The sequence below is a fragment of the Delphinapterus leucas genome, chromosome X (genome assembly GCF_059928025.1).
Source record: "Delphinapterus leucas isolate spDelLeu-1000000601 "Yukka" chromosome X, BTC_Dleu_Yukka2, whole genome shotgun sequence".
Classification (NCBI taxonomy): Eukaryota; Metazoa; Chordata; class Mammalia; order Artiodactyla; family Monodontidae; genus Delphinapterus; species Delphinapterus leucas.
The window spans coordinates 107,557,870-107,577,182 of NC_143150.1; the positions used below are offsets into that span (position 1 = coordinate 107,557,870).

The 19,313-nt window shown below is 39.0% G+C and overlaps 1 protein-coding gene and 1 pseudogene across 1 annotated transcript in view; both read right to left on the bottom strand.

The window, feature by feature from the left end:
• IL1RAPL1 (interleukin 1 receptor accessory protein like 1) overlaps positions 1-19,313 on the bottom strand; it is a 651,340-nt gene that overhangs the window by 446,558 nt on the left and 185,469 nt on the right. The gene's annotated exons all lie outside the window — the stretch shown is intronic.
• Positions 6,304-8,927, bottom strand: LOC111169552 (17S U2 SnRNP complex component HTATSF1 pseudogene; annotated as a pseudogene).

Sequence of the window (19,313 nt, forward strand, 5' to 3'; positions counted from 1 at the left end):
GTCAGTAGAAGGACAAAAGGAAAAGCATAGGAACCAAAAACAATAGGAAAAAATAGGAAAGGAGGAGGGAGGGAAGGAGGGAGGGAGGGAAGTGGCCCAGAATGAAACAGAAGGACATGAAGCAGAGGACAGAGGAGATATTAAACAATTAGCTTTGGCATTAGAAAGCTAAATGTAAAAACATTTACAAAATTGCTTACATGGACTTTATCTTATACTACATCTTAAGTCACAGAACTCTAATGCAAACACACTGCATGTGCAAAGCAAGATGTATTCATATGCACTATAAATCATAATGAAATTATTTTAAATAGCATGACAAGGCTCTTAAGCTGTTTCTGATAATATTTATGTAACAGTTTTTACATCTTTAGAAGGGCATTGGCTCTCATTCAGTGTTTCCTGGCCCATGTCTCCTATGTCATCTACAGACTTAGCACCCAAGTTTGTCCACATATGGTTACTTGGTTCTTTGTAGGTGGACGGGCACCACAAGCCGAGGAATGCAGACAGCCTCAAGAAGCTGGAAAAAGCTAAGACATAGATTTTCTCCTAGTGCCTCCAGAAAGGAATGCAGACCTATACACACCTTGCTTTATCCCAGTGAGACTCATTTTGGACTTCTGGCTTCAAGAACTGTAAGATAATAAATGGGTGTTTTTTTAAGCCACCACGTTTGTTGTAATTTGTTACAACAGCCATAGGAAACAAATACATTTCCTTTCCCATTTCTTTGATTTCTAAGCCCTTTCTCTTTCTCCATTACTAATCTCATGCAATTTTTTCAGTGGGAATATCAGCACCTCAATCTCTTATCTTGGTTTACCAAGCACAGGCTGCCAAAACCAAGGAATGTCTTCATCTTCACACACAGCTCCTCTCTCAGCTCTTGCCATTTAGTTACAACAATCCAAAGACCTGATGGATTAATTTGTAGCCTCAAATGACATCTGTCCCCTTCATTTATACCATATTCCAACTTTCTCATGTTATTGTCCTCCTACATTATTGTCCTCTCTTCCTCCTGGGCTGCTTCAGAGGGTAAAAGAACAAAAAAGGGATACAACCACTCATGTTGGTTACGTGGCTTTCACTTGCCCTGATGTAGAGACAAAGCAAAGGCATACTTGTATAATGGAAACTGCCACACAAAGGGACAGAATTTGACATGAAGAAATGGATGTTTCATCTAAATCTATGCCTCCTTACTGGTTTACAAAGAGAAAGACAAATGAGGGAGGGTGACGATGGAAGAATTATTATCAAAAATTCTACTACCCTCTAACAAATCAAAGAAAGGCAGGTAGGAATCCAAAGTTGTTCCTCTATGTACAATAATATGACAGGTCTCATTAATTCAATCAAGTGCCATTGAGTGGCTAAACTGGATGCCTGCCACTTTGCTCAGTTCTAAGGGTGACAGAAATTAAGTAGGGTCATAGGCCCTTCCCTGTGGGAGTTTACAGACCTATCCTGTTAGGGTAACAAAATCATCATCTATTAAAGAATTAGACACTATCCAAATACAATATAAGCAGCGCTGCTGGTGTAGTGGTATCATGCAAGATTCCCCAATACATTATCAAGAACTAAATCTTATGATTCTTATTCAGTGAAGTATACACTACAGAAAAAGGTGAGATCAATGAAGGCCAGAGTGTGTGGAGAAAGCTTCTTAAGTTGGTGTCCAGATGAGAAAGCCACTTTTTTGCCACTGACTTAATTTCTTCAGCATAAGTGCTCTTTGTGAATGAGGATGAAGATGAAGATATCTGTAAAGGTTCATTCCTAGGTCAGGGCTAGCCCATATGAGTCACTCTGCTTTCCCTGCTACTGAGAGCAGAGTTTTTACTCCTGGTACTCATTCTCAGAGAGACAGCTAGGATAATCGAATAAAAGAGATGGAAAAAAATGGAAAGAGGCAGTAGGTGAAAAGAAAACAGAGTCTAAATAAAGCAAAGCTAGAAAGAGAGAGAAAGAAAAAAGTGGCATCCATCAGTCTTCAAAATGACAGTTATAGGCTCCTCGTCAAAGCTCATAGCACTGAGGATAAGAGAGTCATGAGAACTAAGCCTAACATCTCCCCAAATGCTGCTTCAGTGGCACAAAGACACAGCTCTAGTTTTTCTCCCGCTCTTGCTCTTGCCCACCAGGAGCTTAAGGACACCCTTGGAAGATGTATTCCAGATTGCTGACAGCAGAACTCACTGACATTGGGCCCTGCTCTCCAAACCGTCAATACTATATCCAAGATAATAATAATGAAAAGAAGCTAAATCTGACTCTATCGTGACAGGACTGACAAAGTGACCACATTGTAAGTGGCAGCCTGTAATTCACAAAAGTCTGGGAGGTATACAACTCTGGCCCAAAGAACATGGCATACAGTAGACACTCAATATATGCTTGTCGAATGAATGCTCAAACGAGTGACTGTACAGTACAACATAAGCTCGAGAATATGGAGGCTTTCTAGTATAATACCGCTAGTAATATGAACCTGCTTTCAGTGAACGTTCATGGGACTCAGGACACTGTGTCCCACAAAGGATATTCTTAGGCTTCTAGTTCTTGCCTATCTCTTCAGTCCACTGATACCATCCTCCCACTTGCTCACCAGGCACCACTGACCTTCTTTCAAATCCCCAGATGTCTGCTGCTTTCTGCCATCTCAGGGCAGTTGCATATGCTTTTTTCTCTGTCCAGAATACAACCTCTTCTCCTCACCGCACCATCACTGACTAGCTCCTACTCATCCTTGAGGTCCCTGGATTTTTCAATCTCCTATTTGAACCAGTATATAGTTTATAATATTCATGTAATTAAGAAAAACAGTTGATGTCAGGAAAGGTCTGTAATAGCATGTCCTTAGTGTCATTGTCATAGTTGGAAGAATAAGCTGATCAGACTATGAGTCTTGCCCATTGTAATTAATTCTTAAATTTTGTGCCTAGTGTAGCCTAGTGACAAAGAAAGATACAACAAAGGTAAATTAAACAGAGTTGAGAACGACTCATTCTCTTTGATTTTTATTCTACAGTCCAAGAATCAGTCCCATTCCCCCCTGCACATTCCCTCCTGCAGCACATTTCCCACCACCACACTATCAATCCCCACTCTATATTCTGACCCCATTCAAAATTCAGAAAATGAACCTGCTGAAGTAATGGAAAAGTAACTGAAACCCCAGAAGAATGGGGCAATGAGTGTCATTTTGTTTCTATGCTCCAGTCTCTTCCAAGGCAAATTAACCTGTGGGCCACCTACTATCAGAACCTATCCCAAGTACCCTCCCCGTCAACGTGCCTTCACAAAACAGAGTTTACCAGCTATAGCAGCATAAATGCTGATGCTTTTGTTAAGGCAGGAAAAAACCCCACTATCTTATTTGCTTTCATTCTCCACTAAGACTCCACTAGAAATTCATTCCTTGGCAATACTCTCATTGTGGTTGTAGTGGGAAAGACAGCATGGCCTCCACGAACATCATGATGCACAGTGGTTTCTCTCTCTTTGTTGTGTGACAGGAAAGATCTATAGGTCAGCTGTTGTTTTTTGGTCCAAACCCAAGCATGATAATGAGATGCTAATGTAGCATAAGTAAATCCCTATTTTATGTCATTAATAGAAATATAGACACTGACATATTGTAAACAGTAATAGTATAAGGGCCCGGTATGCAGACCACTAAGAAGGTCTCCTGGGAGTCTAGGAGCACAGGCTGAAAATTACTGAATTTAGCATATTTTGTCATTCTATGTTCCTTCTTCAGAGGGTGCTATTTGAGGAGTGGTGCAGTTGCCTCTTGAAATGAGGTTCAAAGCCCTTAGTTGCATTTCAAGTTTCTCAGTTGCCATTTGCATGGCCCTTCCTGCCATCATAATAAACTGTATTTTTTTCCTTCTCAAACTCATTAACCTATGTGAGATAAGAGACATTTCTTATTAGTGCAATTGCAGAACTGACAGAAAAGGGGGCCAGAAAGGCACAAAGATTCTATCTGGGCACATGGCTCGGGTTCCTGCCGCAAATGGCTTTCAGTCTCTCAGTTATCAGATCCTTCACTGCCTGTCTGCTCCTCCTTCAAGACTGTAACCAGAGAGAAGAGACCTTCTCTGAACTACTAGACAAGGTCATCATTCTTCCATTACCCCACCCCCACCATGGGGCCCAGATACTGCTTTCTCCTGAGTTACTACTGATGATTCACTAGGACCCCATATTGCACACTAACAGACTTAGATGAAGGTCTATTATCCTTTATTTCCAAAACTAGCTGCTTCACCCATGCTCTCTACCCATTACTCTTAGCCACCTCCCAAACTTTGTTCCCTCAGTAACCTGGTTCCTTTTTACTGGCTCTTCTGCCAATGCTTTTCAAACATGTGTCGCCCCTTGCCCTTGTCCCCCAAAACAAGAAGTGGGAAAAAAACACATTTGTTTTGATTCTGCTGCCATTTTAGAAATCAATTATTTTTCTCCTTCCATTCAATACCAAACTTGTGAAAATTTTTATCTCAACACCTCCATTTTCTCAGCAGCCCTTTGCTCCTTAATCTCCTATCTTCTGTCTTCCATGATCATCAAAACACGGCAATTATTCTCTCAAAGGTCACACATGACCTGCTCTTATCACTGTCTTTATTGTTGAACTCTGTAGTTTTCCCTGAGGTTGACCATCCCCACTTCTTGACTCGTCTCTTCCTTGTGTTTTGTTTGTTTTGCTAACTGTCCAATTCTGGTTTTCTTCTTCCTTTTCTAACCAGTTATTAAATGTCTCCCCACTGATTCTTTATCTCATCCATGCAGGTGGGTATTAACTAAAGTTCTGTCTTCAGTCCTCTGTTCTTTCTGCCTCTAGCATTTTCTTGCTGAGGGGTGGGAAAGTTTGATATAAAGCCAGAGTGGCAAATTCAAGTGCTTATAAGGGCCAGACAGGTAATGTAGATAACTGAAGAAAAAGATGGATGGGTGTAAGATACAAATAGGGAGTATAGGATGCTGGGGGTAAACTATAGCATTAGCTTCTATTTCTAAGGGATAGATGCTATACAGCCCCAGCCAATGTGTGCCGGGTTGGCCAAATGTGTCACCCCTGCCAATTTTTCATCAGAAATCTGAAGTCTGGATCTTTCTGCTAATTCTCAAAATTTCCAAATGTTAGTCACTGATTCATTTTTTTTAATGATGTAGATTGTAGCAGTTAGGATTGACTAGGTTATACTGTATTTACACATGACCCCAGATTCTTAGCTTACAGCAAAAGGTTGTTCCTTCCCCACATTATAATCCCATCACAGGATAGTTGTATATCTGCTGCACATCACGTTTAGTCTAGGACTCGGGCTGACACAGCTACTTCTATATTCTACTTGTATCTGGAATACTGATAAACAAACTCGTAGCAGAAGAAAAAGAAAACCTGGTGAATCATGCACTGAAACTATGTACTTAACTCATGCTTTATAGTTCCTCTCCGGAATACTGCACATCACCTCTGCGCACATTTCCTTTGCCAAAACAAGTCACGTGGCCAAGGCTGACTTCAATGGCAAGGAGGAGTTTAATCCTCTCCTACAGAGAGGCGGCAAATATTTGTGATCAATAATACAATCTACTCTACTGGCCAAACACAACTATCAGTGGTCCATTACCAGTTTGCAACCTCTAAAGTTCAGTAAAGAGACTGAGGAACAGAGACTCAGGAAATATGATTTCTCATTGCCACTCAGGACACTGGGCAAGTTACTTCACCAATTGGTCTCATCTGTAAAAGGAGGGACTCCGAATAGATGCTATTTAAAGTCTCCTTACAGACCTACTATACTGAATGTGCGAACAGCTCTGTACAGATAGAAAACTATTGAGCCTGAACCTGCAAAACTGCTTTCATCCAAGTCCCAGTACCACATTTTCTAAAAATAGCTGCACATTTTCACTTACATATCCAACCACCAGCATCCAGCAAGTCTTTTTTTTTTAATGAGAAAGCACCAATGCAGTTTATTTTAATTCTTCTCATTTATGAGAATAACTTCTTAATGCTACATCAGAAGTCAATTCATCAATACTGAATTTGGAAAGCACAATCAAGAAAGACCCAAATTTTTATTGGGACTACACAACTTAGCATATACTAGATACCATGATTCTAGAACAAAATCAAAAGCAAAAATCTGAAATATGCATGACAAAAGTTCTTAAACTCCAGGGGATCCATGAAACACCCCAAACTGTATACAAAAGATTGTGTAGTGCATGCGTAGATTCTTCTGGGTAAAGGTCCTGTAACTTTAATCAGCTTCTAGAGGGGCCCAAACAGTACACGGGAGAATTCAGATTTCCTCTGTATTTTCAATAATGGAAGCTGTGGCCCTTGGGAAGTTTACTTTTGCACGTTTAAGACTCAATTTTCATGGCAAGAGGGTAGAAAAGAAAAATAAAAGTAACTTGCGAGGACTGGGCAGGGGAAAACTCCAAAGTGTTCTTTACTTCATAAGTTTTAGTAACATGTTCTGGCTTAGAGAGGGGAAATGGGGACATCAGTGGTAACATCACAAGCTGAAGCAAGGAGACTCCTACAGGGATTTTTCAGGTCCTCAGAGAAACCAAACTTTAGTATGAATAAAGCAATAGCAAGAATGAACAATGCAATTTAACTCAGGTCTAATTTTCTCTTTCTGCATATTAACAACTTATTTTTGATTTCTGAATATCAAAAACTTCAATCAGAATACTTTAAAAAATATTATTCTGCATGCACTTAACAAATATGACAAAAGACAAGAATCCAGTTGTCTTGTTCACATATATTTAAAATCGGCCAGGACAGATAATCACGAACACTTCACTGCATTGATCTGAGGGCATCCTACCTCTATGCACACGTTCATGTAACACTACTAGTAATTACCCTGGAGCGCAGGTAAAATGGAGATGGAGGAATCACCCTACAAAGCAAGTTTAAGGGATTAAACGTCATCATCACTACGGAGGACAAAGCTGCTGCCTGTAGACAGGGGCCCTTCCTCCTTAACATTCCCTGAATCACCCACAGTCCCTCTCTCATCGGAATCTTCTTCCTTCTCATCTGACTCTTCGTTAAACCCCTTCTCAGAGCCTTCTTCATCAAACATTTTCCCAGAGCTGTCACCTTCGAATTCTGATTTTTCAGAGTTATTTTCTTCTACCTCTTTTTCAAGAATGTTTGCATTAAGTTCCTTCGCAGAACTCTCTTCCTCAAAATCTTTCTCAAGGCCGTTCTCATCAGGATCTGTTTTGAGTCTCTTCTTTTTGGGCTCTCCTTCTGCACCATTCTCTTTCGACTCTTTTTTAGGACTACCCTCTTCATGCTCTTTCTCGGGGCTGCGTTCTCTGGACTCTCTGTCGGGGAAGTCTTCTTCACGCGCTCTTTTGGGACAGCCTTCCTCAAACACTCTTTCGAGGCAGCTCTCTTCAGATTCCTTTTGGGGACAGCCTTCTTCAGCCTCTTTTTCAGGGCCACTTTCTTTAGCATCTTTTTCAGAAGCATCTTCTTCAAGTTCTCCCCCATCTTCTGTTTTTTCAAACTTCTTTTCATCTGTAGGTTCTTCAAATTCCATTTCAGTTGCGGCTTCTTGAACATTCGTTTGAGATGTGCAAGGGTGAAACATATTTCTGTTGACGACAGCTTGCTCGTGGCACATTTGGGATGGGCCAGCTGTTCTCTCAGGTCTCCAATCCAAGTGCTTTTGCCACACAGACAGCTTTTTCTTGTAGTCTTTGCACTTCTTTTTCTTCTTTGAGGTGTCATATTCCCCTTTCAGTGGAAACTTTGCCACCTCCACATGTAATCTGTAGCCTCTAATTTCATCATCATCCAAAAATGTTAATGCAAGTTCCACAGACTCTGTATTCAAATAACAGCAAAGTCCATCTCCTTTAAGATTTCCTTGATTATCTTTGTAAAGCTTGACCTTAAATTCCTCTGTTTGAGGATCTGTCATAATAATGCCAAACGTGGACATGAGCTGTATAAATTCATCCACTGTAATATCTGGAGGCAGACCAGAAACATACACATTTGTGTCTCTGCTTTCATCAGGATGAAACCATCCTGATTCACCCTTTCTCTTTTCTCCCCTCTTTTTGGTATCACTGGGTTCGGGGGATTTTCTTTGCGGAGGTTCCTCTGCAGTCCCAGCACTAACATCTTGGACATTCGCAGTAGAACTAGACCCACCATCATTAGAAAAGCCATAACTGGCCTGATATGTATCAATAAAATCTTCAGTAATCTCGGGGAACCAAGCCTTCTTGTCCAGGTCCCACTCGTATGGGGGGTCAGTTGGCTGCTGCTGGAAAGAATCGTTTTCTTCACCGGGATCTTTCTCGGTGTCGCCGTCCTCAGTGCCTCCGTACAATTCTTGCATTCGCAACTGCTCATCAAACTCGTCGTTCCCATCCAAGTTGTTGCCGCTCATGTTGCCGACTTAGCCCAGGTGCAGCGTCCGGGAGAGTGAAGAGGCCGAAGTGACGCTGGCTCGCCCCGCTGGGTCTTGACACCGCCGCTCGATCCACAACGCGGCGGGAGCGGGCACAGGTGTTCTGTCCTCCCTGCCGGCAGATTCTAATATGACTGCGGGTCCCGCTGCAACGTCTGGAAACCGCTTGACAACGGAGGCCCGCTCACGCTGACGCAGTCGCCATTGTTGACGGCAGCCGCCATTGTCGACGCAGTCGCCACTGTTGACGCGTCGTGACATCGCCATCCAGCAAGTCTTAATCCAAGCTGCTCTTCACTCCAACATTGATTTTCTTATTTGTAAACGGTTCCACTAACAATCCAACTAATATGTTTGGAATCATCCTTATCTCTTTTATTTCTTTTATTTCTCTAGTCCCCCATCTCCAGCTAGTCATGAAGCTCTAGAAATATTGTCCTCCTGATATTTCTTCCATCCATCCCTTCCTTTTCAGTCTGATTGCTATCAATAGTATCCATGCTTCTTATCTATTCATATCTGAATAGCTGACCTGGCTTACTATCTTGGCTCTTGCCACTCCTATTTCTGAAGTGTCAGTGCTGTCATACAATCATCTCCTTACCCCATCCACGTAACTCCCACAACCTCAACCCTATTCAAAACCTTCAGTAACTCCTTGCTGCCTTCAGGTCAAAACTCCTTCACCTGACATTCAGGTTGCCTTCAGTAACTGACTATATAACTTTAAGCCATTTAATAAACAGATGCTCAACATCACTAATTATTAGAGAAATGCAAATCAAAACTACAGTGAGGTATCACCTCACACCAGTCAGAATGGCCACCATCAAAAAGTCTACAAATAACAAACGCTGGGGAGGATGTGGAGAAAAAGGAACCCTTTTCACTGGTTTCATCCCCACTATTGGTGGGAATGAAAATTGGTGCAGCCACTGTGGAAAACAGTATGGATGTTCCTCAAGAAACTAAAAATAGAACTACCATATGATCCAGCAATTCCACTCCTGGATATATATCCAGAAAAAAAACGAAAACACTAATTTGAAAAGATACATGCACCACAATGTTCATAGCAGCACTATTTATAATAAAAGAAGCAACCCAAGTGCCCATCAACAGACTACTGGAGTAAGATGTAGTATATATACAATGGAATATTAGTCATAAAAAGAATGAAATACTGTCATTTGCAGCAACATAGATGGACCTAGAGAATATTATGCTTAGTGAAATAAGTCAGAGAAAGGCAAATACTGTATAACACCACTTAAATATGGAATCTAAAAAGTAATGCAAGTGGAAATATATGCAAGGCAGAAACAGACTCACAGATACAGAAAACAACTAGTGGTTGGTTACCAAAGGCGAGAGGGAATGGGGGAGGGGCAAGATAGGGGTATAGAATTAACAGATACAAACTACTATATATAAAATAGACAAGCAACAAGGATATACTGCATAGCAAAAGGAATTATATCCATTATCTTCTAATGACCTATCATGGAGTATAATCTACAAAATACAGAATCACTATGCTATACAACTGAACCTAAGATAATGTAAATCACCTATACTTCAAAAAAAAATTTAAGCTGTTTAATTTCCCTGAGCCTAAATGTCCCCACTTGTGAAATGGACTTAATAATACTAGACAAGGTCATCATTCTTCCATTACCCCACCCCCACCATGGGACCCAGATACTGCTTTCTTCTGAGTTACTACTGATGATTCACTAGGACCCCATATTGCACACTAACAGACTTAGATGAAGGTCTATTATCCTTTATTTCCAAAACTAGCTGCTTCACCCATGCTCTCTACCCATTACTCTTAGCCACCTCCCAAACTTTGTTCCCTCAGTAACCTGGTTCCTTTTTACTGGCTCTTCTGCCAATGCTTTTCAAACATGTGTCGCCCCTTGCCCTTGTCCCCCAAAACAAGAAGTGGGAAAAAAACACATTTGTTTTGATTCTGCTGCCATTTTAGAAATCAATTATTTTTCTCCTTCCATTCAATACCAAACTTGTGAAAATTTTTATCTCAACACCTCCATTTTCTCAGCAGCCCTTTGCTCCTTAATCTCCTATCTTCTGTCTTCCATGATCATCAAAACACGGCAATTATTCTCTCAAAGGTCACACATGACCTGCTCTTATCACTGTCTTTATTGTTGAACTCTGTAGTTTTCCCTGAGGTTGACCATCCCCACTTCTTGACTCGTCTCTTCCTTGTGTTTTGTTTGTTTTGCTAACTGTCCAATTCTAGTTTTCTTCTTCCTTTTCTAACCAGTTATTAAATGTCTCCCCACTGATTCTTTATCTCATCCATGCAGGTGGGTATTAACTAAAGTTCTGTCTTCAGTCCTCTGTTCTTTCTGCCTCTAGCATTTTCTTGCTGAGGGGTGGGAAAGTTTGATATAAAGCCAGAGTGGCAAATTCAAGTGCTTATAAGGGCCAGACAGGTAATGTAGATAACTGAAGAAAAAGATGGATGGGTGTAAGATACAAATAGGGAGTATAGGATGCTGGGGGTAAACTATAGCATTAGCTTCTATTTCTAAGGGATAGATGCTATACAGCCCCAGCCAATGTGTGCCGGGTTGGCCAAATGTGTCACCCCTGCCAATTTTTCATCAGAAATCTGAAGTCTGGATCTTTCTGCTAATTCTCAAAATTTCCAAATGTTAGTCACTGATTCATTTTTTTTAATGATGTAGATTGTAGCAGTTAGGATTGACTAGGTTATACTGTATTTACACATGACCCCAGATTCTTAGCTTACAGCAAAAGGTTGTTCCTTCCCCACATTATAATCCCATCACAGGATAGTTGTATATCTGCTGCACATCACGTTTAGTCTAGGACTCGGGCTGACACAGCTACTTCTATATTCTACTTGTATCTGGAATACTGATAAACAAACTCGTAGCAGAAGAAAAAGAAAACCTGGTGAATCATGCACTGAAACTATGTACTTAACTCATGCTTTATAGTTCCTCTCCGGAATACTGCACATCACCTCTGCGCACATTTCCTTTGCCAAAACAAGTCACGTGGCCAAGGCTGACTTCAATGGCAAGGAGGAGTTTAATCCTCTCCTACAGAGAGGCGGCAAATATTTGTGATCAATAATACAATCTACTCTACTGGCCAAACACAACTATCAGTGGTCCATTACCAGTTTGCAACCTCTAAAGTTCAGTAAAGAGACTGAGGAACAGAGACTCAGGAAATATGATTTCTCATTGCCACTCAGGACACTGGGCAAGTTACTTCACCAATTGGTCTCATCTGTAAAAGGAGGGACTCCGAATAGATGCTATTTAAAGTCTCCTTACAGACCTACTATACTGAATGTGCGAACAGCTCTGTACAGATAGAAAACTATTGAGCCTGAACCTGCAAAACTGCTTTCATCCAAGTCCCAGTACCACATTTTCTAAAAATAGCTGCACATTTTCACTTACATATCCAACCACCAGCATCCAGCAAGTCTTTTTTTTTTAATGAGAAAGCACCAATGCAGTTTATTTTAATTCTTCTCATTTATGAGAATAACTTCTTAATGCTACATCAGAAGTCAATTCATCAATACTGAATTTGGAAAGCACAATCAAGAAAGATCCAAATTTTTATTGGGACTACACAACTTAGCATATACTAGATACCATGATTCTAGAACAAAATACCTAGAGACAAATGACACCAAAACACGATGACCCAAAAATTATGGGATGCAGCAAAAGCAGTTCTAAGAGGGAAGTTTACAGCAGTACAAACCTAACTTAAGAAACAAGAAACATCTCAAATAAAGAACCTAACCTTACACCTAAAGCAATTAGAGAAGGAAGAACAAAAAATCCGCAAAGTTAACACAAGGAAAGAAATCGTAAAGATCAGATCAGAAATAAATGAAAAAGAAATGAAGGAAATGATAGCAAAGATAAATAAACCTAAAAGCTGGTTTTTTGAGAAGATAAACAAAACTGATAAACCACTAGCCAGACTTATAAAAAAAAAAGGGAGAAGTTTCAAATCAATAGAATTCGAAATGAAAAAGGAGAAGTTACAACAGACACCACAGAATTACAAAGCATCCTAAGAGACTACTACAAGCAACTCTATCAATAAAATGGACAACCTGGAAGAAATGGACAAATTCTTAGAAAAGCACAACCTTCCGAGACTGAACCAGGAAGAAATAGAAAATATGAACAGACCAACCACAAGTACTGAAATTGAAACTGTGATTAAAAATCTTCCAACAAACAAAAGCCGAGGACCAGATGGTTCCACAGGCAAATTCTATCAAACATTTAGAGAAGAACTAACACCGATTCTTCTGAAACTCTTCCAAAATATGGCAGAGGAAGGAACACTCCCAAAGTCATTCTACGAGGCCATCATCACCCTTATACCAAAACCAGAAAAACATGTCACAAAGAAAGAAAACTACAGGCCAATATCACTGATGAACATAGATGCAAAAATCCTCAACAAGATACTAGCAAACAGAATCCAACAGCACAGTAAAAGGATCATACACTATGGTGAAGTGGGATTTAACCCAGGAATGCAAGGATTCTTCAATATATGCAAATCAATCAATGGGATACACCATAATAACAAATTGAAGGAGAAAAACCAGATGATCATCTCAATAGATGCAGAGAAAGCTTTTGACAAAATTCAACACCCATTTATGATAAAAACCCTTCAGAAAGTAGGCATAGAGGGAATTTTCCTCAACATAATAAAGGCCATATATTACAAGCCCACAGTCAACATCATACTCAATGGTGAAAAACTGAAACCATTTCCACTAAGATCAGGTACAAGAGAAGGTTGCCCACTCTCACCACTATGATTCAACATAGTTTTGGAAGGTTTAGCCACAGCATTCAGAGAAGAAAAAGAAATAAAGGGAATCGAAATTGGAAAAATAGTAAAGCTGTCACTGTTTGCAGATGACATGATACTATACATAGAGAATCCTAAAGATGCTACCAGAAAACTACTAGAGCTAATCAATGAATTAGGTAAAGTAGAAGGACACAAAATTAATGCACAGAAATCTCTTGCACTCCTGTACACTAATGATGAAAAAACTGAAAGTGAAATTAAGAAAACACTCCCATTTACCATTGCAACAAAAAGAATAAAATATCTAGGAATAAACCTACCTAAGGAGACAAAAGACCTGTATGCAGAAAATTATAAGACACTGATGAAAGAAATTAAAGATGATACAAATAGATGGAGAGATATACCATGTTCTTGGATTGGAAGAATCAACATTGTGAAAATGACTATACCACCCAAAGCAATCTACAGATTCAGTGCAACCTCTTATCAAAATACCACTGGCATTTTTCACAGAACTGGAACAAAGAATTTCACAATGTGTATGGAAACAAAAAAGACCTCGAAAGCCAAAGCAATCTTGAGAAAGAAAAACAGAGCTGGAGGAATCAGGCTCCCTGACTTCAGACTATACTACAAAGCTACACTAATCAAGACAGTATGGTACTGGCACAGAAACAGAAATATAGATCAGTGCAACATGATAGAAAGCCCAGAGATAAACCCACGCACATATGGTCACCTTATCTTTGATAAAGGAGGCAAGAATATACAATGGAGAAAAGACAGCCTCTTGAATAAGTGGTGATGGGAAAATTGGACAGCTACATGTAAAAGAATGAAATTAGAACACTCCCTAACAACATACACAAAAATAAACTCAAAATGGATTAAAGACCTAAGTGTAAGGCCAGACACCATCAAACTCTTAGAGGAAAACATAGGCAGAACACTCTATGACATACATCACAGCCAGATCCTTTTTGACCCACATCCTAGAGAAATGGATATAAAAACAAAAATAAACATATGGGACCTAATGAAACTTCAAAGCTTTTGCACAGCAAAGGAAACCATAAACAAGACGAAAAGACAACCCTCAGAATGGGAGAAAATACTTGCAAATGAAGCAACTGACAAAGGATTAATCTCCAAAATTCACAAGCAGCTCATGCAGCTCAACATCAAAAAAAACCAACAACCCAATCCAAAAATGGGCAGAAGATCTAAACAGACATTTCTCCAAAGAAGATATACAGATTGCCAACAAACACATGAAAGGATACTCAACATCATTAATCATTAGAGAAATGCAAATCAAAACTACAATGAGATATCATCTCACACCAGTCAGAATGGCCATCATCAAAAAATCTAGAAACAATAAATGCTGGAGAGGGTGTGGAGAAAAGGGAACACTCTTGCACTGTTGGTGGGAATGTAAATTGATACAGCCATATGGAGAGCCACTATACAGCATGGAGTTTCCTTAAAAAACTAAAACTAGAACTACCATCCAACACAGCAATCCCACTACTGGGCATATACCCTGAGAAAACCATAATTCAAATAGAGTCATGTACCAAAATGTTCATTGCAGCTCTATTTATAATAGCCCGGACATGAGAGCAACCGAAGTGTCCATCGACAGATGAATGGATAAAGAAGATGTGGCACATATATACAATGGAATATTACTCAGCCATAAAAAGGAATGGAACAGGTATTTGTAGTGAGGTGGATGGACCCAGAGACTGTCACACAGAGTGAAGTAAGTCAGAAAGAGAAAAACAAATCCCAAATGCTAACACATATATATGGAATCTAGAAAAAAAATGGTCACGAAGAACCTAGGGGCAAGATGGGAATAAAGAGGCAGACCTACTAGAGAATGGACTTGAGGATATGGGGAGAGGGAAGGGTAAGCTGGGACAAAGTGAGAGAGAGGCATGGACATACATACACTACCAAACAAAAGGTAGATAGCTAGTGGGAAGCAGCTGCATAGCACAGGGAGATCAGCTTGGTACTTTGTGACCACCTAGAGGGGTGGGATAGGGAGGGTTGGAGGGAGGGAGATGCAAGAGGGAAGAGATATGGGGACATATGTATATGTATAACTGATTCACTTTGTTATAAAGCAGAAACTAACACACCGTTGTAAAGCAATTATACTCCAATAAAGATGTTAAAAAATATTTTTAACATATATAACATGCCCAGTATTGTGCTAGGTATTGGAGAATAAAAACCTATTCTTGCTATGAAGAAGTTTAGAGTCTAGTATCAAGGAAAAGGAGAGTAAGGAAAAAATGATGATGGTTACATCGAGGCAAGTCTTAATATAAGAACTTTCTACCTTTCAAAACTGTCCAAAGGTTGTACCTCATTGGAACGTAATGAGTTCCCCTTTGCCAGAAGTTTGCAAGCATAATCTCCATGGACATAGATCATTTGACTTGAGTATGAAAGAAGGGATTCAAGAATCAGTACCTGTTATCTTCAAGTTCCTTTCAGATTTTTTCTGATCCATGGAATCCTTTATTCAAATAAAATATTACATAGTGTCTCAGCGGATAAAACAAACAAATTGCAATACTGGAAATCCTCTTCTATCACTGGAACCAAAGAGTTCCCAGGAGTTAGGAAGAAGAAATTACAGATAACTACCAAGACTTCTAACTGAGTGGATGTTGGTGCCATTCACAGAGTCAAGGAATACAAAAAATATTGGCCTTATAGTCTTCTCTTTTCTAGCTCTAGAGTTATTGTTAAGGCCCTTTCAGATTTAATCTCCTATCTGAATTTAGTGATAGGAGAGATCAGACTAGAAGAAATTTCATAAGGTTTGGAATTGGAGGTGGACAGGATTCCGATATTTGATGAAGAAAAGGGAGACTATTAAGCCAACAGTGTAAACAGAGGTATGGCTCTAGGAATGTGTAGGACAATTATGATGAGAATTGAATAGCCCAGTATGACTAGAAGATGTCTGTGTTGGAAAGTAATAGGATATAAGCATTGTATGGTAATTTGGGAACTAGAAAGAATAGAAGTTTCTTGCAGTCTATGGGCAATATCTCATGCTGAGCAAAGAGTTAGTGTAAAGAAAGGGAACGTTTGTAGGGAAAGACGTTGTCTTGCTTTTCTATATAAGGTTGACTTCTCAAAGAAGGTAACCAAAGCAGGGGTGCTATTCCAAGACATGTTTGGTCTAATTGGGAATTTTTCTGATATTTGAGTAAAAGTAAAATGGTAAAATTATGAAACAAAGCATGCACAAATGATTTAAACTTTAGAGCAAGTTACAATAATGTGTCATTGGAAAACGTGAAACTTTAGAAAAAAAGCCACATTTCACAGGGTTTTTTGTTGATTGTACCTCTGATTTTGTTCTCTTTTTCTCTGTCCTTATCCCAGCACACTGTGGGAAACCACTGTTCTCCATTTAGCCTCTCCTATTTTTCAAAGTAGGTACATATTTCACAGTTAGAGTAAATTAGAGTACTATGTCTGAATATACACAGAAGAATAAAATGTATCACAAATCCAATCAGTAATAATAAAATAATAAACACTTCCTTACCTGCTATTGCCTAATCTATGTGCTAAAGGTGTCAGAATGACTGTTTTACAAATTTCTGCCACTCATCTATTAATCCAATATGCAGAAATCCAATAAATTAAATGGAATACTTTACAGACTCACATTTGTAGTTCACTTACTACCTAATTCTAATAATGACAGAAATCATATTCTGTTTTCTTCAGTTTAAACTGACAGTAATTACTATGAATGATCCCATTGTCTTTTATAGTTTACTCTTGACATTTTATTTCAGTTTTACGAAATGATGATTGACTGTCAAATCATTTCCAAGATTACTTTAATTCATAATGAACAGATCATTTTTCCCTGGCTTCCAAAAGGAAAATTAACCTGATTTAATGAAAATGCTGGCCGATCTCCATGATATTAAAAAATTCATTCAAATGTCCTAAATATTCTTTTTATCATTTTTACATTAATAGCTGTATAGTGGTGGTGGTAGTGGGCATGGGTGGGTTTGGGCGTGTGTGCCCACGTACGTGTGCAGTAATCATTTCTTTACCAGGTAAATGGTCAATTGCCAATTTTTCCGTTAGGCATCTGGATTTTACAGTATGGGCTCTGGGGTTAGATAAGCTTGGGTTCAAATCATGTTCCATCACTTACTACTTGTAGCAATTTAACTTTCTCAAAGCCAGTTTTCTGAATCTGGGACATTACAACAATAAAAGTACTCGCCTGTGAAGGTTAGTTTTATGTGACAGTGTATTGATAGCTACACTATAGACCTCAGTTAGTCAACGAAGCACTAATTGAGGTGCTCCTGGGGAGGAATTTTGTAGATGTGATTGAAGTCTATATTTAACTTTAAAGAAGGGAGATTATTCTGGACAATCTGAGTGGGCATGATTCAATCAGGTACAAGGCCTTGAAGAGCAGAGCTAAGGCTTGTCTGAAGAAGAAAGTGCCTCTGTGCACTACAGCTTCAGCTCATGTCTAAGAGTTCCAGCCCGCCCTTCTTGACTGCCTGCCCTACAGCTTTTAGACTTGTCAAGCCAGGCCCCAAAATTGCACACGCCAATTCCTTGTAATAAATCTCTTAATATATATTTTCCAGTGGTTCTGTTTCACTGGTTAAGCTCTTACCATAGTATTTTTAGGATGATGATAAACCTAGTGACTGGCATAAAGTAGTACAGCAAGTACTTAATGTTAACAAAAATGTTATAGAATTTAAAGAAGTGCAGGTTACTCTCTCAATTCATAGATACCAATTGTTAGCTTTCCTATATTAAAAAAGAGAATGGGATTAATGGAACAAATATAATTTACCAAAAGATATGAGTGTACCTAGAAACACTAACATAAAAATCTCCAGTCCTCCACCAATTCTACTCCTGTTTTTGTTTTTCCTTTTGGAAAGACTTATTCCATGCCATATTGGCTGATTTTAAGGGATTTACAAGAGTGGACTCACTTCTGATGTCTTGACCCTTCAAGTTTATGAGGCATCAGTATTCTTGGAGGACTTTTAAATCATACTGGAATTTGAAAAAATTCAACATAGATGATACGATGCATTTAGAATTAATTTTGTTTCCTTTTTTCTTTTCACTATCAGGAGGGTCAGAGCCAAATATGGAAATCAACTTAGCTTTAGCAAGCTCACTATATATAGCTGATAGATATAAAACAATCACCTTTTAGAAACTATCTTACAAAAATATTTTCATTTCATAACCATTGAAATTAAGCTAGCCTTTTCAATAGACACCCTTCTTTTGAGAGACAGCAAGCCCATACCATGGCGTAGGTTACAATGATTCTAACCTTGTAGTTCACATAAGATTCAAATCCCCAAATTGTAAAAAGCATTCACAATCCTGGGGCCTAGTGTTGGATACTTGGATTCCGTGCATTTGAGTTGGGATCAGGAATCCACTTATTTACATGTGTCTTATGTACATTCTTAGTTAACAACTAAAAGTACTTAATTTCTACAGGACAGAGCAATAAACCCAGATAACTAATTTTTAAAAGCTAAAAAAATAGTTAAAAAATAAACAGTGGAGGAAGGGGATTGATTGCAGAATAAAGATTTATGTCATCAAATTGTTATCTGTGGGAAAACGATACTTATACAGTTCCTGAATCTTATAGCATTTCTAAGGAAGCAATCTGCAGACTCTCCAGGTATAATTTGTAGGGTTTACACTGATCTTGTACAGATTAATATCCAAATGGCTCCTGGCCAGAGAAGCTAAGCCTTAAAACAAATCAATGAAATTCCCAAATAATATAATTCTCAACAAACTTTTCTATAAAAATGTAAAGAGTGTAAGTGTTATCAGTATTGGCACAGCCATGGCTAAAGCCTACTTTCATGTCAAATATCATATCTAAAAAATCAG